Source organism: Passer montanus, unplaced genomic scaffold (assembly GCF_014805655.1).
Source record: "Passer montanus isolate IOZ18808 unplaced genomic scaffold, ASM1480565v1 scaffold28, whole genome shotgun sequence".
NCBI lineage: Eukaryota > Metazoa > Chordata > Aves > Passeriformes > Passeridae > Passer > Passer montanus.
Genome location: NW_024367483.1, coordinates 53,258 through 79,211, shown reverse-complemented (window position 1 = coordinate 79,211; position 25,954 = coordinate 53,258). Strand labels below are relative to the sequence as shown.

At 40.8% G+C, this 25,954-nt stretch overlaps 1 long non-coding RNA gene across 1 annotated transcript in view; it reads left to right on the top strand.

Annotated features, from left to right (window-relative positions):
* Positions 1 to 2,216: 2,216 nt before the first annotated feature.
* The window catches only part of LOC120504059, a 40,836-nt gene continuing 17,098 nt past the window's right edge, over positions 2,217 to 25,954 (top strand). The window contains exon 1 of the long non-coding RNA XR_005627912.1: positions 2,217 to 2,377. This is a non-coding gene — a long non-coding RNA (uncharacterized LOC120504059). The remainder of the gene's footprint in view (positions 2,378 to 25,954) is intronic.

Sequence of the window (25,954 nt, the reverse complement as noted above, 5' to 3'; positions counted from 1 at the left end):
TGCAAAGTCTCTGCTTGCCAGCTAAAATTCCATATATTGCTGGTTTGGGGAAGAGAGAGAGCAGTGGGCAGTATCATGAGCTGCAGATCTCCCATGAATGCAAGGCAAGACACTCAAATTCTTCTGGGTATTCTGGGGGAAAAAAGACACAGTTGTGTCCCTTTTTCCTGTGGGGCAGGCACTGCTGTCACTGCCCACAGGGGTGGTTTGAATTCCAGAGATCCAAGACCTTCAGCTGACAACAAGAGACCACCCTGGCCTGGGTGACATGAGAGCTAGAAAATTGTTCCTGCCCTGGCCCTTGCAGTTTTGTCATTTTTATTGATTACAGCCTCTTTGAGCTCTGAATAAGCCACTTCTGAACACTGGTTTAGGGGGAGGGGGAAATAGCTGTGCTTTGTGACTACATATTTTGTTTTCTTTCTCAGTCTTTGGCTTGGAAAGCTTGATAACTGGAGTAACATATAAAGAATGCTGTGGAAAACATGGAATGAAAGCAGCTTTACCTTGTTCTTGGATGAACTGGAGCTGATGAGTCAGTAAAACATCTTCCTATTCCTCTTGTTCTGTTCAGATAAACGTTCTCAGTTAAAAACCCCAGAGATTTTGCCCAGACTGACTTCAAATCTTGCCCAATGCAGACCTGTTTGCTCAGTGAACAAAACTTTTGTTTAGTCTCAGAATAAAAGCTCATCTTTAGTTATGTTTCAAAGGAAAGGATACAGGAACAGCAAATATCATGCATGCACTCAGTGAATTCATGAGGAACAGATGTCATTTGCAGTCAGAAACAAGGGGAGGAACTTACGTTTTGAATTATTTAAGTATATGAGAGCAAAGAACAACCAAAAGATAAAACAAAGTATTTTTGCTCTGTTAGTCCCAATTGCATATTCTCATAGTCATTCAAAATCCTGCTAGCAAAGATTAATAATCAGCTCTTGTTGGCAACAGGCCTTTATCTGGAAGACCTCCCCCAAGCAAGATGAGAGTGCTCCTGTGCTGGGCTAATTGAGGAGATCAGGTGAGAAACAGTTCCACAGAAATCTGATTCCAAAGCACATGATGGAATGATTATTCCACTAGGGATTGTTTACAGGGAGTTGTATCCTGACTGGCCCACTGTGTTGTTTTCTGCTTTTTTGAAGGTGACATCTCAGGAAATATTCTGATTCCAAAGCACATGATGGAATGATTATTCCCACTAGTGATTAGCGAGTTGTATCCTGACTGGCCCACTGTGCTGTTTTCTGTTTTTCTGAAGGTGACATCTCAGGAAATACCTCATGTCCAGTTGCTCTGTTCAAGGCAGAAATGGTCCTTCCATGCTCAAGTGGGACAGTGGGCCTCAGGAAATATCTCATGTCCAGTTGCTCTGTTCAAGGCAGAAATGGTCTTTGCATGCTCAAGGTTCCTGTACCGTGGGACAGTGGAGCTGTGTGAGGATTCTGTAGGGCCACAAAGGTGACAAAGGGACTGGAGCATCCTTCCTATGGAGACAGGCTGAGAAAATTTGGGCTGTTCAGTCTGGAGATGAGAAAATTGTGTGGAGCCCTCACAGCACCTTCCAGTGTCTCCAGAGGCTCCAGGGAAGCTGGAGAGGGACTCTGCATCAGGAACTGGAGTGATGGGACAAGGGAGAATGGCTTCAAACTGAGGGTGGGCTTAAATTAGATATTGGGAAGAAATTCTTGACTGTGAGGGAGATGAGGCACAGGGTACCCAAACTGAGGGTGGGCTTAAATTAGATATTGGGAAGAAATTCTTGACTGTGAAGAGATGAGGCACAGGGTACACGGAGAAGCCACCCCATCCCTGGAAGTGTCCAAGACCAGGCTGGACAGGGCTTGGAGCAACCTGGGGTAGTGGAAGATGTCCCTACCCATGTGTCCTGTTCCACTGTAGGGAGCTGTGAAGAGCTCTTTTAAAGCTAGATGGTGAGGAACGAAATTAAGTCAAATGAGGCGAATATGGTATCTGAGAACCGTTTATTGGTAATGGGAAAAAAAAAAAAAAAAAAAAAAAAGACCGAAATAAGCAGGATTTAGAGAAGGATTTACCCTACTCCAGAAGGCGAGGGAGAGAGAGCGGACACAGCGACCCCGAGGGCGTTCCCGGCGGAGCTCGGGCGGTGCCGCCCGCGGCCCCGAGGCGGGGCTGTGGCCGTGGGCCTGCGCTGCCGGCCTGGGGACAGTGGGGACAGCACCGGACACGAGGTCAGGGGGATCGGGCAGGAGGCTCAGGAGCCCCGACAGGGTGACGGCCGTGGGCAGGGTTGGACAGGTGGCTCAGGCAGGGAGGCAGAGAAGCCGGCAGGGCGCTGGTCAGGGACAGACGGGAGGGCGAGCGAGAGCCGGCGAGGCAGCGGAGCCGAAAGGTAAGCTGGGCCCAGGGTAAAAAGCGTGAGACTCCAAAATCCCCGACTCAAAAGCAAGTTTTGAAAAGAAAGTTTCGAATCGCCAAGCCTCAAAAGCACAGTGTCAAAAAAGGCCCGAGCTAAAAGCCCCACAAGAGGCATAAGCATAATCCCCAGGGTAAAAAGCGTGAGACTCCAAAATCCCCGACTCAAAAGCAAGTTTTGAAAAGCCAAGTTTCGAATCGCCAAGCTTCAAAAGCACAGTGTCAAAAAAGGCTCGGGCTAAAAGCCCCGCAAGAGGCAAAAGCATAATGTCCAAAATGCCCTCGGGCTTGTGGCGCAGTTCCTTTGTCTGCCCGCTCCTCCCAAAGCCGGCCCTGCTCGCAGGGGACATGGGCCAGGCTCAGCCTTTGCCATCCGATGGGAGCAGTCCCTGGGGACAGCTCAGTGTCCCCTGTCCCATGGGAGCTGTCACCAGGCCAAGTCCTCCCCGAGAAAAGGCAGCTTCGAGTTGCCTCCTGCAGCTGGCACATGTGCAAACCCTTCCCCATGTGTGCAAACCTTCTCCATGTGCCTCTGGCAACCATTGCTGAGACAAAACAAAACCAAATCAGCTCCTCGCACCATGGCAGGGGTGACACTGCCTGATCTGAAGGTCCCTTCCAAGCCAAACCATTCCATGATTCTGTGATTAACAGCACTGACTGCAAAATGAGGCAGGATAAAATTTTAAGGCCAAAGTAAATCACCTCTCCAAACGCCTCTGCCTATCACAGCAGACATGACATTGCACAGGAATAACTTCTCACTTTGCCTTTCACTTTCAATATTTTCATGGAAAGTGTTTAAGACCGTAATTAATTCTGAAAAGCAGACAAATGCAATGAGCATGCATCTGATCCTATAAAAATCAAATGGGATATTCCCCTCTTGGTAACAGGATTTTTGTAAAAATCCTGATAGTTGTTAACAGGGATTAGGTTTAAGCAGGAAGGTTTTTAATATTGGAAATCAGATTATTTTTGTGGTCTTTTTATGCTATGATTTTTATACCCAAAATATACATTGTGTTAAGAATAACATTTTTTGTAATGATCTAGAAAACTGTTAAACTCAACAGAGTTAGAAAGGCAAGAAGTGAAATTAATATATGAAATAATTACACTTCTCCAAGATGAAACTTTCCCCAGCTAAATGGAAAAACACCAGTTACTGCACATCTATCTGTGCCTAACACAGCTCTAGTGACTGCAGAGTAAATTTTGACACATATTATAATTTAAGTTACTGAAACTCTGGGAGTGTAAACTATTCACAACACTGTATTCAGAAAGGGTTATTTATATATTTTGTTTCATGTGCAAGATATGTGCAGAGTTACAGGAGAATCATAAAATTACAGGTGAGAGGTGCAAAGGAAGAGTCCATTTCAGAAGCACAGTACATCTGTAAGTCATCATTAATGAAGTATTTTGTGGATTCATTGGTCAAACCTTGCCTAAATTAAAATAAATGCCATTATTTTGGAAGCAGTACTGGTACTTAGAGAGCTAATGCATATTTTGGGCTGAGATATAAGCAGCAGTTAATATATGTATTTAGAACAAAATCTGTTGAACTATTTTGTGTCTGTTTTCATGAATTCTGTAGCCAGTTCTATTGGGTTGTTAATAAAAGCAAGGATAATTATTGCAGTACAGCAAACACCTTAGCAAAATCCATCATGCTCAGTGTCCAGTCACCAAGGAAAAGTAGTTCTGCAGCACTGTAGGAACCAAATTTGTACATGGAAGTCAAAATGGAGATGTGGGAAATGAAAATTGATTTTTTTTCACCCCATGAGAGTTTGTCATAAAATGTTAACATTCTTCATTAAACCAACTCCAAACAGTTGGCATTTTTAAAAACAGAGCTGGGAATGTTTTTCCTGTGTGAAAAAGCCCAAAGGGATACTTTGAGTTTTTGTCCTGATTTGATATCAGGACAAAGTGTTTCAGTAATGGAATTTCCTGTGTGATGAAAACCCTGGGTATCTGTCAGCTCTTTTTAGAAAATCTGAAGAATTTCACAGAATAATACATGGAAGCAAATATTGGTGAAGAAAATCCAGCTGTTCTGCTTGTACCAGCAGGAAGCTCAGCCTGAGGGCTCCAAACTCCCTTTTACTGCAGACTAGACATAGAAGAACACATTTTTAATGCAGTGTTCAATCTCAGGAGCCAGAATAGAATTTTTTTCAAGACACTGAGTAATGTCTTAGAGACTATTTCCTGCAGACCCTTGGTTTTAATCTGCACTTTGTTTATTAAATTCCCTTTCTTTGCACAGCTTGCACTTCCAGCACTTCTCTGAAACATTCATTGGTTAATAATTTGATACCTAAGTATTTTCAAATTTGTTTTATCATTTTCAAGAACTTTCATGTCTTTAGAGGAGAACTTCTGAACTGTGAAATAATATCATCATGATCTTATAACATATTACTAATTCGACAATATTCTGGAAATGACTCATAATACTGAGTAATAAAGACTTTCAACTAATTTAAAATGTTGATTTGCAATTCAGTTGAATTTAATCAGAGGAAAAGCTAATGATTTCCAGAAAGAGACCTGTAAAGTTTAATATCTCTTATCCTTATTTTCCTAACAATAAGATATCATAGAATCATAGAATGGTTTGTGTTGAAAGGGGCCTTAAAGATTATCCCGTTCCAACTCTCTGCCATGAGGAGTTGCTGTGTCACTTGATTTTACTGCATTTCAACCAGTAAAAAGTTGCATTTAACAATATTTCCATGCACCGCCTATGAAGTGCTGTGCTAAATTAAAAGAATATTTTGCAGTTTTAGCCTAAAAGTTCCCTCATCAGGATGTTTGCTGGAGAAATGCTCCCTGGTTTCTCTACAGTGCACAGGTGATTTTACAGATCAGTGACTTTTGTGTACTGGGGGGTGGTTTGAGAAAATACTTGCAAACAAAATAAAGGCAGTGGGAGTGCAGAATGGCTTCTGTGATGAAGTGTGCAAAGGAAAACTGAGAGGAAGAGTAAAGTGTACTGACTGTGCCTTTTTGCAGTGAAAAGCAAGAGCTGATATAAATATTTGGCTTTTTTCTTGGAATCAGGGCCTTGTTAATTTTTTTGTTAGGATAAAATAAGGATTGTTCAGTGCTGGCTTGTCATAAATAAATGAAACCTTTTAATATACTGATGGCAGTTAATGGTAGATTTTTTATAGGCAGTGTCAAAAGCCTGGGCCATTTGCATTGAAAGCAGCCAGCTCCTGTGTAGTCTATTTTCTTCCATATCTGACTTTAATTGCAGTTATGGACTCCAGACTGATCCTGTGCTCATCTCTAAAAACCCTTTCCTCTTCTTTCTGAGATTTTCTGCCAACCATGAAATAGGTGGAGGGGAAAAATAGATGTGCTCACTGAAAATTCATGGTCTGGAGAACAAAAAGGGCCGTTCTATAGCCTGGAAGTTTTCAGAGATATTCAGTGGGGTTGCACTGAGCCATTTGTGACACAACACCTTCAGGAGCTCCATCCTGAAGAGAGGAGACATTGATTGTCAACAGCACATGAAGAGATGAAAATGAGCTATGCAGGGAGTGAATGCAGCTGCTCTTCAGGTGTCTGATCACACCCTGTTCTTCCCATGTCCAAGTCAGGTCCATGTGTGCCTCAGGTTGTTCTGGTCCTGTTAAATGCTGTGTTTTTAACCCCATTCTTACTCACCCCAGTGAATGCAGCTGCTCTTCAGGTGTCTGATCACACCCTGTTCTTCCCGTGTCCAAATCAGGTCCATGTGTGCATCAAGTTGTTGTGGTCCATGCTGTGTTTTTAACCCCATTCTTACACCCTTAATATTCTTGCTGGTTTATCCATTGACTGTGCTCAAGCACTTGCATTTATGCTTTCCACAATATTTTGGAGCATGGAAGGTTCTACTGAGTTCAGCTTTCCCTTATAACCCTCAGGAAAATCCCTACTCTACCCATCATTTAGGTGAGGGAGGTGGTGAATACAATGGAAAAATTTCAAATAGCCAAGTTAGAAATAGTCTGATGGTGATCTGATCAGGATATTAATGTAGGGAAAATATGATACAACATCTCACTTTAGGTAAGTTTGCAGTGGAAGATGAAGTGACTTGAGTGTTTGTGACTACTGTGAATTACTCTTAAATTCTCCTCTTAGCATTTGGCAGAACAGACTGGAAGATTAAGATCAGGTAGTAAGAGATATTTTGCTGGTTTTGCTCCAGACAGTATTGACATTTTACAGTGAGAATTGAGACCGACCTTCAAAATGTTCAATGCAAACCATAAAAAGCTTTTGACACCTCTGCAGTTCATAAAATACTGAACTAGAAGCATTACTGTGCCATAAAGAGTTTTAAATGAGTGGGGCTTAGGGTTTTCTCAAAGATTATGCTTTCCTTTGTGACTGGTCAAATTCCATCTGGAAATTAGATTAATTAAAAGTGGCATCTAAAATAGTTTTAGCCCCCTTTTTAATGTTTTCAAAACAGCCCTGAAATAACAACTTATCATGTGCAGCTCTTTCCTGTGCATGTGCATGAAGTCATCTTATTTGCAAAAGCCAGGTTAGATTTTAATAAATGCTTTCTGCTGTTAATAAATAACACATGTTCTTTTATGTATGTGCTCAGTATGTGAAAGGAGTTTTCACCTCCTTTCACATACTGAGCACATAGATAAAAGAACATGTGTTATACAAAGTCAGAAGAGTCTGGTAGAAAATTTAAGTCGGTAAATTCAGATTTTTTTCAGGAACATGTGAGAACTCTTTGGATTGTTGAAATATTATAAGTTTGATATGTAGAACTTACATAAGTTTCATGCTTCTAGTCACTATGTAGACGTTCACATACTTTAAAATTTATTCATATATTATAATTAATACATTTATTAAATGGCAATAGTCTGTGCTAAAATTTACCATTACCATTGCAAAGGGAAGTACTTGAAAGCCAGGAAAACACCAGCAGCAGGGATGCCTGTTTGGATGGCTGCATTAAGGTACAGCTGGAGATAGTGGAATCACCACAAAATCCAAGGAAATCATTAGCTTGACACCAGGATTTGGGTTATGTCCGTTGTCCTCACTGCTTGTGAGAAATTCCAGCCAGTAATGGAAAGCAAACCACACCAATCTGGTTCAGCACGTTAAAATTTGCAGGCTGCTTTTTTTCTTTCTGGAAAGTTTGTGGTTTCACAGAGCTTTTAGGATATTGAATTTGTCTTTACAATGTTTTAATTTTGTGAGGGTACCTGGCTTTAAAAAAAAGAAAAAATAAAATATGCTTTGAGGCCAGCAGAAAGCATGTAAAACTATTGACCTTAATATTAAATGAATGATTTATTTTCTAGAATCTGAGCATTGCTCTGGTTTTCACCTCACACATTTTAATTTGCATCCCATGAGGAGAACTGGAGTGGCCCATCATTTAAATTAAGGCAGTTATTCTTGATAGGTTAACTTAAATATTGACCAAGTATTTACTATGCTATTCCTCCTAGCTAGCAAAATCTGACTGTTAACACACAGCTGCTGCGTTTTGAGGTGTGACCTCAGTAACTTCCAGAGTTTTTCCAATAAAAGTTTAACTGAAAGATGAAGTCTACAGTTGATAAGCATTGAATTTTATTTCCATAAATGTTACTGAAGAAAAATTTTCACTTCCTTTCGGAAGACTCAATCCTCAGGTGCAGTGATCCTGATTCCTTGAATTCAGAATTTTGGTGTTCAGGGAAGAAAACTTTGCCACAAGTCTGAGGGGTTTGAGAAGGGAGTCCCAGGTTTTCAGTACTTCATCTCTTTGTGTCTTTGAAGTTACATCTTTGATTTTGTTTTCTGTTTTTAAATATATTGCACTAATAACAGAATTTAAATGTTTTTGAGAACTGCATGCTAAGAATGAAAGAAGAATATAGAAAACTCAGAGCTTTTAAGTGAGAAAATGAATTTTTAGAAAAATATGTGCTTGAATTATTCTTTACATTGAATTAGCTAAATATGATCCCAGTCTTCTGTGTCACACGGCTCCATTCTGCTGATGTGCAATAACAGAGCAGTGATTGCCATAAGGCCAACATTTATGTCAAAAGCCTTTGGATAATCTTCCAAAAAAGCAGGTGTTCACCAAACCTGATGTTTGGGAAGTAAAATAATTGCACAAGCTGAAGACAGGTAATAGTGCATGAAAGCAAAGGTTTGCATCAGCTCAACTCAGCAGTGCAAGGAATTCCTGTTTAAACCTTCAGGAATGAAAAATTATGTTCTGTCCTTTATTAGGACAAGACTTGTAGGCCTCAAACCTCACTGTAATGGTTGGGAGGACCTACCACAGTATGAAATACATTTTAATTGCAAACATACTATTTCCTCCTACTGTTCCCTGCTTTATTTGCACATATAAAATGTGAAAACCATAAGAATGAAAAAGGAAATATTTTCCACCTGATAATATTAAAGTTTTCTTCCCCCTTTTTATGGCCTGTTATTTTTCAAACAAATATTTATTGATCTTTCCAAGAACTGCACTTACTGATGAAACCTTTAAAGTTTAAATAGTGAATAACTTTCCTGTTCATCAGCTCCCTTTTACGTCAGCTATAATGTTCAAAAATAGGACTTTGTGTGTGTGCTTGAAGACATAAAATCTCTTGAACATCATAATCATGGCATGTATCTCATAAGGAATTTTTTTGTGGCTAACATAGCCCTAGGGAGATGCTCTGGCATTTGGGTATTTTGTAGTCTCTTTACTGCTGCCCTCTGAGCCAGGGCCTCTACTGCATGCTCATACACCCCAAACCAGTGACCTCATGTTCAGGCTATAGTGTGTGAGCACACTTTCCCTCTCAGCTCTCCCCGCAAAAACCTTGTGGAAGCAGATATGTCTCTGAAAAATGTTGTTTTGGCTTGGATGAAGCAGCTTATTTCAATGAAATTTCATTTAGCTGAGAATGTTCCGACCCGCTCTAATTACAGGCCTGTGTTTTAAGCTGGTTATGGCTTTGCCAAACATTAATGGGTTGAAATGGGCTGAAACTTTCCATGATTGTTCTCTGCCTTAGGCTGAGTCTTTTGAAGGCAAAGGCTTAACTATTTTGTAGGTCAGAAAAACTGGGGCTGTTCCACCAATGTTCAAGGATCACTCCAATACCTCTGGGGTTTGGAGGAGGACCTGCAGATTTGACAGGGAGAAGACCTGATGCACTGAAATGTCTTTTGCAATTCTCAAGGAAATTCTTTTGAGTTTAGCCTTTGGCAGTGCACATCTGTAGAGCAGCAGAACTTGTTATTATTAGCTAAGAACACTTAGCTAATAATTTTGTTCAGTTGCCTCAGCACTGATCAAACTCAGCCTCCACAGAGCTGCCTCATGGGCTGGAGTGCAAAGGATGATGCTTTGCCCCCTTGTCCTGGGAGATCAAGGAAATGACAACTTCCATCATTTTGCTGAATGGTATAGGAAGCAATTTCTCTTCAAAATTCTGAAAATAGAAATTCAATTGAAATTGAGCTGTCATAGCTCATGGACGAGGAATTCTCCAGAGAGTCGTTGTTGTATCAGTAGAGCACTGTCTCAGAGAATGGGGCTTTTTCTTCCTTCTCTAGTGTCTGCTGTGACCACAGCTCAGTGTCCTGTGCAGGACTGAGTCATCCCAGACTGTACTAAAAGTATCAATAAAGTGAGATTGCAGCACACTTTGTGCAACAAGATTTTAATCTTCTGCCCTCTTCACCCCTTCTTTTAAGATTATGAAAGAGTTTTAATGAGGAAATGTTTGACATTTAAAATTACTCAGCCTGAGAGAAGAAGAAAAAGTTACTGATGTATCTTCAATACTTATTAAAACAAGTGGCTTTTGTTCATGAGCACAGGATCAGGAAGCTGCATTTAGTAAAATGTTTAACTAACATTATGAACATTACCATGAACCATGTAATTCATTCACAGAAAGTGAAAGAACATTCAGATCTCCCTGGGGCACTGCTTTACCAAAATAAAGGGTAATCTACTACTTGGGGAAGTTATGTTTTGTTGTGTCCTCCTCCAGTTAGGACTTTCAGGAACCCACTTATCAAAGGCAGCATTTCACCTGCAGCTCTGAAATCCTGACAGATGAGCCCCCAGTTCCTCATTTCCCAGAAACCCAATAAAATCTTTCTGAGGTAATGACTCATAAAACGCCTTACACCAGTCTCAGCAATGAAGTGTTTTTTTCAATTGCTGTGACCATTCATTTCAGCTTCACAAAACCTCTTTTTTTGCACTTTGCACAAGGCTGCCTCGTCCAGTTATGTCAGGGAGCTCCAGGCAGGAAAAATCCCTGCTGGCAGCAGGCCACAGTGCTGGGGAAGGCTGGTTGTGGCTCTGTCTGCACCAGGATTTTGCCAGGCTGGCCTTTTACATGAGGGAAGCCAGGAAAAGCTGGCTTGGTGATGGGGAAGCTGAAGCTGCTGCAGCCTCATTCTTGTGTGGGTGAAGGACCAGCTTGGTTTCAGGCAGGCAAATAAATTTATTTAATTGGGTCATGGAGTCATAGAATCATAGAGTGGTGTGGATTGAAAGGGACCTTAAAGATTTTTAGTTCCACCCCCTGCCGTGGGCAGGGACACCTTCCCCTGCCCCAGGTGGCTCCAAGCCTGTCCAGCCTGGCCTTGGACACTTCAGGGATCCAGGGGCAGCCACAGCTTCTCTGGGCACCCTGTGCAATGGCCTCACTACCCTGAAACTAGAGAAAATCTGATGTTTTCCATACATTTTTCCTCACTGAGCATCTAGCATCTCTGGCATTGTCCTTTTATGTGTGAAAATTTCTTTTTTTTTTTTTTCTTCCTGTTCTCCAGCGGAAAAATTAAGTTTTCAAACTAGGGAACATCCCTTTTTTTTTTTTTTTTTTTCTGTTCTCCAGCGGAAAAAGTGAAAAACAGCTGAATGTTTTGCATTGAGTGCTTGGACTGGAAGTGGCTCAGTCTGATATCAATTTGCATCACCTGCTGTACTGTGTGATAGCTAATAATAAAAGTCTCTAATATTTGCCCCTGAGGAGTGGGAAAAATAGTAGAGACTATTCCATCTATATCATCCTCTGCTCTTTTTTTTTTCTTTTTCCTTGTGAGTTTTGACACCTTTTCATGCCAGCATTTCTCCTCTGGACTCTGCTAGGTGCTAACTTATCAGGATTTCAACAACTGCCCTCTGTCTAGGCTTTCACTCTGCTTATCTTGCCCAGCTCTGCTTCACGTATGTCCTCAAATCTTAGCACAATTTTCACAGTGAAGCTGTGCCAAGATCACACATACGTGTTGAACTAAGGAGCACATTGGACTTGCAGGCTGCTAAAACTCTGGGTATAATTCACCCAAAGTACAGTTCCCTTGAGAGATGTGGTCCTACAAGGGGTTTCTGTGTTAAAATTGTCCAAAAAAAAATTCAGGCACAAAAAAGTGTTTATCCATCTGTTCTGGTTTGGAATGAAAAGCTGACTGCCCCATGCAAGAATGAGAGTAGATTTTTCATTTACCTCTTTTTTGAAACAGTATTTGGGATTTGTTGTCTTTTAAGGTTTTATAGATCATGCACTCAGAACAATAAAATGTGGGTACTTACTACTCTATCCCACAACTGAAACATGTTTTCAAGTTATCTCCTTAGAAAGGTGCCCCTGCATCATTAATCCTGAGTGAGATATGGAACATGCTGACACAGGACTGGAGAAGGCTGAGGTGCTGAATTCCTTCTTCACACCAGTTTTTACTACCAAGATTGGAATTCATCAATCCCAAACCTTGATAAAGATCAGGGGATAATTTGTAGGAAGGAAAATTTACCTTTGGTGGAAGATGACCAGGTCAGGGAGCACATCAGGAAGCTGGACAAATGTAAATCCATGGGCCCTGACAGGATGTACCCATAAGTGCTGGGGGACCTCACTGATGTCATCATGAAACTGCACTTGGCAGTCTTTGCATGACTGAATTTGAATTATTGGTGCCTGGAGGAACTGGAGCAGAACCAATGTCACTCCTGTCTTCACTGAGGGCAAGGAGGACCTGGGGAACAGCATCAGCTCAGTCCCTGGAAGGGTAATGGAGTAATTCATCCTGGAAGTCGTTTGCAGGCGCAGGAAGTCCATGGGCCCTGACAGGATGTACCCATAAGTGCTGGGGGACCTCACTGATGTCATCATGAAACTGCACTTGGCAGTCTTTGCATGACTGAATTTGAATTATTGGTGCCTGGAGGAACTGGAGCAGAACCAATGTCACTCCTGTCTTCACTGAGGGCAATGAGGACCTAGGGAACAACAGCATCACCTCAGTCCCTGGAAGGGTAATGGTGTTATTCATCCTGGAAGTTGTTTGCAGGCGCAGGAAAGACAGGAAAGTCATGAATGGTCAGCATGAATTCACACAGGGATGTCATGCTTGACTAACCTGATAATCTTCCATAACAAAATGCCTGGCCTGCTCTTTCTCCTCCCTTTTGCCCTCTGCTTCCATGTCCTTCCATGCATAGGTATTTTTCATGCTCACTCTATCCCCTGAATCACTTTTTCTCCTGCTCTGTCTCCCAATTAGCTCCATTCCTCCAAAGCCAAGTAATTACTTTGTACCATATTCTTCATTTTTCCCCACAGCATTGGAATATGCAATCCAAACTATTCCTTGGCTCTTGTTTAACAAGTGGAGACTTCTTATTCATTCCAATTTGTTCCTACTAATCATTCCTTTTAACAGTCTTTTGACAATAAATCCAGCCAAAAAAAAGAAAAGCTGCTTTAATCTTTGTATTCCACGAAGTATCCCCCTATTTTATGGTCATTGCAAGGCTGAGGGAGCTGGGGGGGCTCAGTCTGGAGAAAAAGAGGCTCAGGGGGACCTTCTCCCTCTCCAGAACTGCCTGACAGGAGGGTTCAGCCAGGGAAGGGTCATACCACTTCAAAAAGATGCAGTTCCACATTGAACTTGTGGAAAAATCCTTGCTTTTTTTTAATGGTCAAAATATTTGAAAGAATTTCTGTTTACATTGAACACAGAGAAAAATGGGATGGAGAAAGGGGTGGGGAATGAGCTTTTGCTGTTCCACTGCAGTAAGGAGTGTCAAAGTGATGTAATCCTTTACAGGGTGGAAATTCCCTTCTTTTTTACACGAGAGCTCCTTCTGAAAATCTGGTGTTAACTTTAGTGATGGATACTTATTTCCAAGTCCTTGCTGGCCTAAAGTGGAACCATTCTATTGCATAACTTCCACTTCTGTGGTTCAGCAAAGATAACCCCATTATTTCCTTTGTTAAAAGTGAAGTTACTAATAGGAACAAGAAAACCTTTAAGACAATTACAGATTAATTAGCAGATTAATGCATCAGGTTTTTACAAATGTAACCTTCCCAAATGAAAGTGGTTAAACAGAGTGGATTGGTGAGGGTGAGGTGATGTAACTTCATAGAAATCTTCAGGTCAGTGTTGGTTTACAATGGATAAATATCTGATCCCCATTGTTTTTTTGCTGATTCTTTTATTTTTCCATGCTTATTTTCTTTCTCTTTTTGTAATTCCTCATTAGCTGGTTAATCTAGTCCCAGTTCTTTGGTGACAGAACATGAACTATACTCATTGTGAAGAAAACACATACATCCTCCTTGCGGCACTCTTAAACTTCACAATTCTCAGATATGTCCTGGAAACCCTGATTGAAATTCTGATGTAAGAATTTTGCATGGCTCATGATGGCTTTTTGGGCAAGGCTTAATTTTTCCCATTTTCAGTATTTCACAGCCCTACTTTGCCTTTGTAGAACTGGAAAAGGATTGATCTGGAGTTGACAGAGTGACAAGGGCCTGGGCTGAAACACGAAGCTGTATTTTCAGCAGAGCCTCCTCGTGAGGCAGCTCTTTGCCCCCTGCTATTATCTCATATTGTACCAACACCACAAGTTACTGAGCAGTAGCAATTGTGGCTCCCAGAGCATCCATCATGGATTTACCACACACTTAGCACAAAACTGCACATTGGATTTTGTGGTGCTCCAGTGAGTAAATCACCCTCCCAGGCTGTACAGAAAATGAGTGTCCCAGAAGCACAGAATGCCTTTTTGTGGAATAAAGACAGCCTAGGGATTTCCACACTCCTCCAGGGTGATTCTTTTCTCATTATGTATTCTTCTCCACTTTACCTACCCAAGAACTTCCTGGAGGTGAGGTCCATCATCCTGCTTCTCACCCAGACCCTTTCACAGAACCCACTGAGCCAGTTTGCTGTCAGTGCAACACATGGCTGAGTTTTAATGTTTCTCTCTAGAACTAATAGGAAACAGCTGTTCTAACAAAAATTTACGTATTTGCCTTCAGCTAGAAAATTCAAATATTTTTCATTTTATAGCACAGCAGTAGAGATGTTCTCTGAAAGACTGGGGATCAAGATGCAAACTCTCCTGGGCCAGAATGTGAGTTTATCTGGTAGGATGTGTTTGGTCTAAGGTGAAGTTCTAGCTCATCTCTCAGGAGGCTCAGGGAGCAGCTGGGGATTGATACAGAGTCTTTCCATGCAGCTCTTTCAGGGGACTCCAGCAGCTACCTGAGGTCATGGTGGTTAAATTCACATCTATAAACATTTATAAACACCACACTGGCACCAGTATCTGGGGATTATCAGCTGTCACCTCATTGTCTAACCATTATGACAAATAACAATAAAATTATTCGAGTTACCATCACTATATCTCATTTTTACAAATATATTGCCCCAAATTCTGGCTACAGATAGTGCAGCCAAGGGGATTTTGTGTCTGTTTTGGAGAGAGGGTTTAGATCCACTATGTAAAAGTAAACTGATAGCTTCAATTATTAAATGCAAGTACTTGGCCAGGCTTTAGTGAAGGAGACCATTAAAGTTTCTGAGATATTTTTTATTTTGGTTACCAAATCCTGTTTCCAAGAGCCAGCGTCTGAATCCTGTTAAAGCAGGACTTTCCATCATTTTCCATTAAAGAAAAAAAGTCTGGATTGGGAAGTATTACCACTGCATCAGGCTTCTGCCAAAGCCTCTGCTTGGACTGCACAGCTGCCTTTAAGGTGTTTGAAAAGCCAGTCCTTCCCTGGTACATCTGAAATCACTCCCTTTTCAAATAAGGCTCATTTTCCTTCTGGAAAGGTAGCAGGAGAACTGCTACATAAGAAGGACTAGGCTGTAGAACCAGCTATAATAAATTATTTGAACACCTTTAGTGGGGTTTTAGTGGGATTTAATGTTCTGTAGTACAATACCAAAATGCCACTTCCTCCACTCCAACATCACTGTTTTGAGCCCTGCCCTCCTTCTTGGGCTCCAAGGTGGCTCCCTCAGGATTGGGCCAGAAAGAGGAAGAGGATGTGAGGGGGGACACAGTTGTGAAGTGTTCTGTCTGTCCTTTATTGGAGCACCAGTCTCCCACCCTTGGGAGACTCCAGTTGCTGTCAGCACCAAAATATGAAAATTAAACCACACCCACACCATCTTAAGGGACAGCAAAGGTGGTTCAACCATCTTTGAAACCTCACTGAGAAATTAAACCTGAGTGATTGCTTGGTGGCCCAAGAGAAAGCTGTGGGATGAAACAGATGGGTAATGTTGGATTGATAGGGCAGCAACAGAAGCCACTCTGCTCTGCTCAAGTTTTTCTATTCTATTTTGCAAAGAGACTTCAGGCAAATGCCTTTTTTTCTAAGCACGTGGTGGTGAGTCTAACCCTATCAGAGATATCACAGGAGCCTTGCAGATATGATTGCAAACTGAATTATATTTTCTTTTTTATTTTCCACTTAGTTTGCCCAGCTAAACACAAAACATATTTTATAGCTGATGGATTTGTTTCAGCTGGCATTTGGTTGATAACTCAGAGATCCCAGCTTGATTACTCTGTAAAATATTGAAGTCTAGTGCTGCTGGGAAATAGCGCTATGAGAAAATAGGTTATGCATCTAAAACACCTCAGGCAATAAGAAAAAAAGAAAATTATTAGAATGACACATTTTTAATTTTGCCTCTCCTCATCCACCCTTCCCAACTTGAGTTTTTCAGGACTTTTTCTTGGATTGTTATTTGTTCCTTTTTCATTTGTGGTACAGCAGAAAAGACACTGATGGTGTCTGTACCTACACAGAGCCAAACCCTCAGCTGCAGGTGAGGCCCCCAACAGAGCCTAAGGCTGCTTTTTCTTAAATTACAAATATATATAATCTGCTCCTTTTTTTTCATACATTTATCTTTCCTAATGCTTTCCTTTTGATACCAAGATGATCACTCTCACAGTGCTCTCAATGCAACCTAAAATTAGGTTTTCATTTTATATTATGGCTACTAAAAGAAATGGGTTGCCATTCCAGAGTGTGAGATGGCCAGGACATTTTTGGGAATTGTAGATAATTAAGATCTTTGCAGAATGACTCATCTTAAATGAAGAATTAAAGCCTATTTTTTTCTCCCTGAAGTATGACCCTTTTCTGTGTAGAACAGATGTCCCAAAGATATTTTTTTATTAATATTACTCACTTTTAGCTAAACTTCCCTGTCAGGTTAAAGAAATCTATGAGTTTCTTGTGTGAGCTGTATGTAAACTTGGCTAGTCAGGAAATATTCACACCCTCAGAGTACAGCATGTGTTGCTAAAAGATCTCTATTAAAATCTTCAGTTTATTAAAGTGAAAAAGGGCAGGAAACTTTCACACCTCGGAAGTTATGATATCATTTAATTTGAAAATAAACCCATCAAGATCTTGTATTTCTTAGTGTGAAACTGTCCAAGTGTCATTGTCATCTCAGTGCTGCTAATTCAGTTGTAATTTTATTGTTTAGGTAATTCCACTCCTGTTTTAATGCAGTAAATTTAATTCACTCTGCTGGGGACCCTCTCTGTGGAGAGGGACAGAAGTATCTTTTTGAAAACAATTTAGAATTGTGTATTTGAGATTCATGTAAAAAACACCTTTTGGGGAATTCCAAAGTGAAATATTTCAGCCAAGGAGAAAGGTTCTTTACTTTTGCATATATCTCTCCATGGTTTTTTAGCATCCTGGTGGATTTAGGGGTAATTTGGTGTGTCCAACAGCAACAGGAAGACATGAAATTCAGAGTTAATTTGAGAGTTAGTGCTTTGATTGACAAACTTGCTAAAGATGCAGCTTGGAAAATACCTTGCACTGCTCAGCTTCACTTTCTGAAGGAGTAGAACTGAAATAAACTCATCAAGTTAAAAAAAGAGATCTCAGTGTTTTAAGGACAATAATACAATTCTTCCTGGTGGATTTAGGGGTAATTTGGTGTGTCCAACAGCAACAGGAAGACATGAAATTCAGAGTTAATTTGAGAGTTAGTGCTTTGATTGACAAACTTGCTAAAGATGCAGCTTGGAAAATACCTTGCACTGCTCAGCTTCACTTTCTGAAGGAGTAGAACTGAAATAAACTCATCAAGTTAAAAAAAAGAGATTTGAGTGTTTTAAGGACAATAATACAATTCCGTGCCTTCCCAGGAGTAAGTACTCATTTCCAGTGTAGAACTTTGAAAAAATGAAGTACAAAATTAGGTGTTAACTAAAGGAAGATATTTGTTTAGTGCTGTTGATGGCTTTGACAGGGCTTTGCTTTGGGTTTCACAAAGTCTTCAACTTATTTCTACTCATCTGTTTGTGGAGGTACCTGTGTTTCCGTATTTCCAGATGTATCTCCAGTAGCTGTTCACAGAAAGAGCCACTCTTTGAAAATATCTCGTACCTTGCAGCTATTTGATCCTAAAATTGTGTTTAAAAGCTTGGATCCAGTGCTGATGCTGGGATATTTTATTGCTCACTAAAGAGCACTTCGTGGCTATGTTCTGATAGCCAGGTTTGTGTTCTGGAAATGTTCAGGGATTCCAGGAGGCCATCAGAGCAGGAATATTATTGTGTTTTTGTAATGAGAAAGAGAAGCATACTAGAGACTAGTGAAACAACATCCATAGGTAATAATATCAATAATAAAAGAGCATCTCTGCAATAAAACTCATAGAGTAAAATGGTGTCAGTTTTAATTTATTTTCATCAGCTAGAAGAAAGTGCACAACTCCCATGATGAAGTTTAGCAAAAAAATCACATTTTTAAATCTAGAACATTCACATCTTTATATGGTCAGTGTTATATTTTTCTCTCTTGCAATGCTGCTGGGAGTCCACCTACTCTGGATGAGAAACCACTGGACAGAGTTATATTGTGTACTGAGAAACAGAGATTTAAACAGAACTCCTTTCATTTTGTCACCATAGATGTCAAGATGAATTTGCAGCTCAGGACTTGAGGGAGAAAAAGCTTCACACTTGCACTCCAGCTGACAAATACTGGAATATGTTTTAAAGTCTGGCTTATTTACTAACATTCAGACATCTTACATACCAGAATAACTGATTTATTCTGATACAGTTCTTTATGAACTTTCTTATGAAATTATTTATCTGGAGCACCAGGGCATTAATAATTAATATAAATTGCTGTCGGATTGAATTTTACAGAGAATGTATGAAACAATCTGTGGGGAAGGCAGAGGAACTGAGACTGTCTGAGGGTTTTTAGGCTGTCACAGGGCTTCACCTTAAGTCTCTTCTTAATCTGCTGAGTGTTCCCTTCTGGGATGCAGCAGGAGTGTCTTATATGTTTCCTGTTACAAGTTTTTATGTTTAATATTCTTTAAATTGCTGAAAGCTGCAGTAACAAACCCTTCATTCCTACCCAATTTATGCATCTTTTCTTCTACCCTCATTTGTGCACTGCTCTCACCACTGGTGCCTAAGCCTTTCCCAAAGGATTTTTTAGAAGTTATCACCTGTCCTCTTAAAGGGAGGATATGTGTGCAGCAGAATGATTGTTTTGTTTTAATTATGGACGACTTCTCTCTCGTAGTCCTTTCCTGAACACTCAAGATATTATACATAAGCAAATCTATTTTTAAAATAAATTAATCTAAAACATGGATGTATTTTTGGTTTGGTTTCGTAATCTTTTTTTTTTTTCCAGTACAGCTTACACTTCACAGGCTTGGAGGAAATTTCAGAACACACCTTTCATGCATATGGAACCTGCCTCCTTCCACCAGACTGTTTCTGATGTTTTAAGTTACCCTACACTTAGCTATTCAGGAAGGTATTTTGGCATTGTGTTGGCTGGTTCCTGTTTAAAATAAAACACTGTTGGTCTGGACTTGTATTTTCCACCTTAAAGAGCATAAATATTAGAATCAAATAAACTCTTGCTTTTGTAAACAATATTTTATAAGCAAATATATAAAAACAGCCTCTGAGATTACTGACACTGCTTTTATTGAGGGTGAAACATGGGTCTTTTATTAGAAGATTTAATGTAGAACATAGATGCATACAGATGGCATTAATTAGATAATATTTTTAAGCTTTTTTTCCAGAGATATGCAATGTTCCCTAGCTTCCCTAATTTCCAGCCTCCTTGTCTATCCCTCCCTTAGGTAAAGCCCAGCTTTGGCTTGACATTGCCCAGTGGCTTGAGAGATTTTCTGCTTTGGCTTTGGTCTGAGGAAGCTCTGCTGTGGTTTGAGAGATTCCTGCTCCTTTCATTGTTCTCTGTCTGTTTTTCCCCTGCAGTTTCTGCCTCTCCTGCCTCACCCCATCTCCCAAAAGCCTCTTCCAGCAGGTGTAGCTTGGGCCATCCTTGAATTTCTCTCTTCTCACCTTGATAAGGTATTACCACTCTGGTTCAGCCTTTTCCATTTGTCCATCTGTCTTGAATGTGAGCTGCAGATGAGTTTTAGCCTTTTCCATTTGTCCATCTGTCTTGGATGTGAACTGCAGATGACTTGTAGCATATTTCTGCATTCCTGAATTGATTCCTCTCACATCCTCCTACCCTTGTCCCTCGTCCCCCTTCCCCACACACTCCCAGGTTTTTGAAAATCTGAGTGTGTTACACCGTCTGATATCTGGTAATTTATAGCAGAATCTAATCCCTTCCCTCTCTGTGGTTCCTGGCTGTACCCTAATAATAACTCATTAAATGATTTAGACAGCTAAGCAGTCTGTTTTGGCTATCTCAGATCTGTGTTTCAGTGCTCAAAGCCCATGTGGTTTTGTTTTCCCCCTGTCACATGTGTGTCCACTTGTTTGTCTTGCTCTGTTTCCTGAACTCCGCCATTCTCACTCTTTCCCCAACCCTGAAAGCCTTTCCATGCCCTCCACACTTTTGGAATTCTCCTTTCCTGATGTACCTGCCCTCCTCAGGGGACACTCAGCTCAGCCCAGCAGGGAGGTCCCCCATGGTGCTGCAGAGGTGGTTGGTGTGCACAGCCACATCTGGGGGCACTTTCCAGGGTTATTCTCTCTCTGGTGACAAATACAGGGCTGACTTCCCTGGCTGCTGTCAGGTTTTCTAGTCAGAAGATTGTCCCCAAAGTCACTGCAGAGGTTTCCCCTTAGAAGGGTAACTGTGACTTTGCAAGGCATGTCCTACAGTGGAAAGTTTACTGGAATAGGAATTTACTTTACAAAGGAATGTGATTTTTTTTTAACTTGTTTTTAAAAGAAATACTTGGACCAGCAGACAGGCTATGATAGGTGGAACAGTATCACTAAAATGTGCTGATATTGGAGATTGGGCTCAAATTCTGTGTCTTCCTCTGAGCAGAAGTTTTTCTAGATTTTAACCCATAAACTTTCTTGTTGCACCAGTCCCTACAGGCAACTATAAAAAATTCTAGAGAAATGAGCATTTTTTCCAAGGTGATGTAAAACTAGTAACTTTAGGACCTTGCAATGTCATGTTTATTGATGTTTTTAGAGAGGGACTTCACTGACCAGCTTTGTGCCTTCAGCCATTCTCTGAGGAGTTATTTCTGAAGTTAAGTGGCATTCCAACCTTTCTGCTATCCATACTGACTATTTAAAGCAAGACATTTTTTGCAGAAATTCTGCTTGCAAAATGGAACAGTGTTTAAAATGTGACTGCTTGAAGAAGCCCTGCAGGCTCCTCAGGAGGATTGTCAGGTTAGCACAATGTGGTGGAGAGAGCTCAGGCCAGGGAGGTTATTCCAGCTCCTCAAAAAAGGGGAGAATTCTTGGTGGGGAGAGTCATTACCTAAGGAATGCAATGACAAAACAGCACAGTATTCCAGGGTAGTACTGGACATTTTGCAGGATCATAAAAATCTTGGCTTCCATTCACGAGGGCCTTTAAGCAGCTGAATGATCCAACTACTTTCAAATGCTTAGCAGAACAAGTGTTACATTAGGGTTTGGAAATCTAGCAAGCAAAACTACGTGAAGTTCATTAAAATGAAAAAGAAAGTATTATATTTCTTTGGGTAGAGAGCTGTGTTCCTCTGTAAATGAGAGGATGATCAGGGACTTTAAAAGAGTGCAAATACCTTCTGGCTTCATAGAAAGTCATTATGGTAATTCATAGTTTGAACACAGGCTCCTCTCGGGAGAGATCTGGAGATTACTGGATTATTAAAATTAGTTGTTTGTTTTTTGGGGTTTTTTTAATAATTGAGTGGAAAATAATTCTCGTTTTCATTCACATTGAAAAAGATTCATGTGTTTGTTCCAGTTACACTGTTTTGCATCTTTCAAAGGTTGGGATGGATTATTCATGTTGCTCACAGCAAATCTCTGTACAGTAGTAGAATAGTTTGGAAAAGCTGATCTTGATTTTAAATGCTCGTTGCTGTAATGTGGCCATTACCTGGTCCTGCAAACACTTGAGTTATAGCACAACTGAGGCTTTTTTGGACAATTACTCCAAATTTTCTAGGCAGGCTTTGATAACAGTTTGGCTGGACAAGTCTGCCAATCAATTATGGACAACTCCTCCATTTACCTTAAACTCTAGAGAATTAAATGTATGGTGGGGTTTTTATTGATATTTAGGGCATTGGATGAGCAGGATGGATTTCACGATGGCAAACCAGGAGACAAGAATGCAGGCCTGCACGTGCCATACTCCTTCCTGATTCAGCTTTTAAGGGCTCGTTCTAAAAATCTTGGATTTGTCGGTGTCAGTTTATCCAAAGTGGGGGAAGGGTGAGCAAGGTATGAACTGAAGGTATTTACATTTGAACACTAAGCAATTTCTGAAGAATGAGGTAGGAACTAGTTATTGCAAGAACTGTTGCATAGTTTAATTAAACCCAGCTGGGCCTGGAAGAGATTCCAGCCAAAAGCCTGGGGCTGCTTGCCAGGAGCCTGTCACATTTGATAGCTCACACTGCTCTGAACTTGGCTGAGAGGGGTCAGGCACACAGCACAAACTGAGCTCTCCTCCTCTGTATCCAGCTCGCTCAGAAATGCAGAGATGCTGCCAGCTGACTCGAAAGCCTCTCTCCTTTCAGCCTTGTTTGAAGAGGCCCCCGGGTTCTTGGAAGTGAGGGAGCCCAGCTCTGGGAAGGCACGGGAAGGTGTTCTGCACATGGAGCCATGGGCAGGGCTGCTGCAGGATGCCCTGGGCCTCTGCTCCCAGCAGAGCCTCCCTGTGCCTCTGAGCTGGCAGCTGGAGCCAGCCCCTGTTCTGGGAAAGGTGTACAGTGTGTGCAGCACTGCTCATCCACTGCTGCTTTCGATATCCCTGTGCCAGAAATACCACCTTCTTTTTAGGGTACCTCCCCCTCGGGTTTCCATATCTTTGTTAAAGATTAGGAAAGTTTGTGCAGCATAATTTGGCACAAACCGTCACAGCAAATGTCCCACATCCATCCCGTCTTAAATCTGATGAATTTCACGTTCCTTTCCCTTCTTGATAACTACCTGAATGATAGGATAAACCAACAATTTTAAAGGAATATTAACCATGTGGTTAAAGGCAATTTATTTGCTATTGAACTGCAGCTTTCCTTGTAAACTCGCGTGGTGAGTATGACTGTTTATGTTGTTTGAAAGAGCTAAGCAGGCACCTCTTTTCCCCATAGAGATCCCTTGGATTTCCTATGTCCATTTTCTCTTTTTTTACCTCTCTTATGTCCATAACCACCATGGGAGAACTCTCTCAGCCTCTCCAGAAAAGCATTTCCACTTTGCCTAAATAATTAAATATTCCTTGGACCAGGGGACTGGAACCTCTACAAAGGGCTTATTTTTTCCCCTTTTTCTTTATTCTTTGTTTCCCTGGTACTCAGTGAATATTTAATTACAAGCTGGAAAAGTCCAACTGGAGAGATGAAATCAGGGAAGATCCTCTAGGTCAGGGGAATTGGCTTTCAAACAGCATTGTCCCACTGGAGTGAAACAAAATAATCCTTCCATAGCTGAAGATCTGGCTCATTTAATCCAAAGCACTGCCCTTCTCCTTTTTCATAATAAAGACATTCAAGGAACACTTCTGTGGAAAACTCAAACTGCTATGAACCTGATTACTAACTTCAAAATAACTGTTGCACAGGTTTGTTATTACTGAATTTAGCAAGTAAGATACAGAAATAAAGTGTTTAAAGTGAGGGGTTTACCTATCTGGGGAACAAAGAATGGGGTATGGAGATTCAGAAGAGGACTCTAGGGATGTGAACCATCCAGATCCATGTCTGGTTGCAAACAAAGCTTGCTGCTAGTGCAATTTAGTGCTACTAAATGCAAAGATAACCTATACATCTTCTTCCTGCTCGTGTGTACATAAATATGTAGCATCTTTGTCATTTTTGGATGGTATTCTCATCAGACAGGCAGCTGTAGAGAATGCATTGTCTTCTCTTGTATTTCTATTTAACAGCATCTACCTAGGTAGAGGGAATGTGTTTCAGATGTGGGCTGGACAGAGACAAAAATCAGGAACAGATTTCTTGGCCACTTCATTGTGTAAGCAGAGAGAAACACTCTGAGGGCAAAGTTGAACACTGGGGGTTCAAGTACAGTAATTTTGGCAGTCAGGTACTAGAAATGGATAGTTAGATGCCAGATGTGTGTGTTTATACTTGAACTGAGTTCCACCTTTTTAGAGTACAACACCTGTTTTCATTTGGTCAGGTGTAAAAATTGTTTACAAGAGGAGAGGCAAAGCTCTGACCTAAGTCTGGGATTCTAAAGGTGTGATGTGGGTGGCTGGGCAGAATCAGGCGGAGATGCATCATTGATTATTTTGTGTCCTCTCATACATTGCATAGGTATAAAATCTGCCTAATTGAGCCCAGTTCAAGCTTTTAATAACTTGGGTCCCTGAGCATTTGCCCATTGCTGGACTGAGACAGAGCATGCAAGTCAGTGGGGATCCAGTTGAGGCCCGTGACTAGAAGTCTGTGATGTTGTAGGACATTTTTCATGGTGTTCATGTTAGGAATTCAGCTGCCTGATATCTGCTGGCTTAAGCAGCACTCACAGTTTCTGTGGCTACACCAGTCCTGTGTTCTCTCAGGTACCAGGTGAAAAACTCAATATACTGTAGGTTCTTGACCTCAGTCCTGTTTAACCTGAGCAGTCCTCCTGTGGCATTCCTACCTTGGCTCTTGGTCTCGGCTGTAGCAGAAGGACTGCAAGGGCTTTTCATTCTTTGGTCTTGCTTCAGTGCTCACTGTTAACCAGCAACAGGGTGTAAACAGAGCAGCCCATCATGCCTGTGATACCTGCTGCAATATTAATTTATATTACACTAAAAGCAATGATGTAGTCTATTAAAGTGACCTTGTGGATTATAGCCTGACCCTGAGTTTTACATAAACAGCATCAGTATTGTCAATTATGGATTAATTCTCATTTTTCCCCTCCCTGAGCTCCAGGGCAATATTTTAACATACTATAGAGGGATTGTTAAGGTTTAGGAATGGTATTCTCCAGTTTAATGTTCCCATTGGAACACCCCACATTCTGTCCTGGCCAAAAGGAGCAGACAGGATTTTCTTTACTGCTTCTATTCACTTCATAGTTTTTGTTTTCCCTTTCTTCCCATTATGAGTTTTGTTTGTCTTTTCTTTTCTTTTATTTTTTTTGCCTCTCCTGCCATTCAGTTTTTAAGTTTTCCCATGGCACTTGAAAGATACTGAATTGCAAAAATGTTAATCATAGGTTTAAAGTGCACCTTAATTGTAGATATCTCTACTTATTTCCTTTTTCTTTTCTACTTGTTTTTTAAACTTTTTAATTGATAAATAGTGGACAACTTCCATTTCAAATCTTGGGTTACATTTTTTTATTGTTTTTATTTCAGGATCTCTATTTTAAAGCTAATTGTATATTTCATCTGAAGTCTAGATACCTCCTTAGCAATCAGGAGCATTTTCCAAACAATTTTTTTTCCTTGTTTCTGACCAAAAAGCAAAAACTGACATTTATTTGTAGCAGCACTAGGTTGTAGTACAGTAAAACTAAAAGCAAAGCACTGCCAAGTTTTCCAGCTGGAATTTCCCCCTCAGCTGTGCTGATCCTCCTTTCTGTTCCTTTGGATAATTAGTGATGTTCCTGAGTGCTTCTTTTATCAGCAGGGATAATCTCTGTACGTCAGCCTTGCAGCTTTCCATGCGGTCCAGGACATGTTTGCCTCAAATATAAACAAATCTTGCAGTACACTTTGTCCACCCCAAATGGCAGCACTTTTTGGATGGGTACACT